The sequence below is a fragment of the Sinocyclocheilus rhinocerous genome, unplaced genomic scaffold (assembly GCF_001515625.1).
Source record: "Sinocyclocheilus rhinocerous isolate Xijiao unplaced genomic scaffold, SAMN03320098_v1.1 scaffold359, whole genome shotgun sequence".
NCBI lineage: Eukaryota > Metazoa > Chordata > Actinopteri > Cypriniformes > Cyprinidae > Sinocyclocheilus > Sinocyclocheilus rhinocerous.
The window spans coordinates 281,260-282,098 of record NW_015652307.1 but is presented as its reverse complement, the minus strand read 5'-3'; the positions used below and the strand labels follow the sequence as shown (position 1 = coordinate 282,098).

General features: G+C 36.1%; 1 protein-coding gene across 1 annotated transcript in view; it reads left to right on the top strand.

Annotated features, from left to right (window-relative positions):
* Positions 1-839, top strand: part of LOC107714754 (A-kinase anchor protein 9-like) — a 138,161-nt gene that overhangs the window by 106,715 nt on the left and 30,607 nt on the right.

Genomic DNA, 839 nt, shown 5'->3' with positions numbered 1-839 from the left:
CGCATCGCGGAAATTATAGGGCCGTATGTCTCAGAGTAGTCGGTGCAATTTGGGAAAGAAATCAATTAAATCTGTAAGTGGATGCGTGTAAATATTCAAATGTGTAATCCCCTTTGTAATCGTTATTTCTTTCATAAGTAACTAATTTAATTACACAGTTTTTCTTAGTAACTGTAACTGATTACGGTTACATTTATTTTGTAATTAAATTACGTAACGCCGTTACATGTAACTAGTTACTCCCCAGCACTGTTTAACTCTAACAAATAAGTGCTTGTTAAAAACTAACCCAAATTAAAAATAATTAGCTTATAATTTCTGCACAGGAGAGACTTGGTGTTTTTTCCAAACGAAAGGAAATATACCAGTATCGGCCAAAAAGAGTTGAAAATATCGGATATCGGCAAAAATCCAATATCGTGCATATCCCTATCTAAAAGCAATGTGATCTTCTCAAATAACTCAATATTTAATAGTCAATATCAGGCATTGCATTTGAGCATGAAACACTGGTAATATGCAGCGCATTAAGCATGTTAATAGTTAAATGTTAACATCCCAATGCATCCTATATTAGATTAATCAGATATGTATGTAGCTAACCCAGACATCATTACCTGACTTCGAAGCCATGCTTCTCTCTCTTCTCTTGAAAGAGACTTTGGCGCCGAAAAAGCATGGAATACAACCATACAAAAGTGTTTTGGATTAGACGTAAATTAAAACAGTGTCCAGTAACTGTGTGAGTGTGAGTGTGTGAGTGTGTGTGAGTGTGTCTGTGTCTGTGTCTGTGTGTGAGTGTGTGTGTGTGTGTCTGTGTGAGTGTGAGTGTGTGTGTG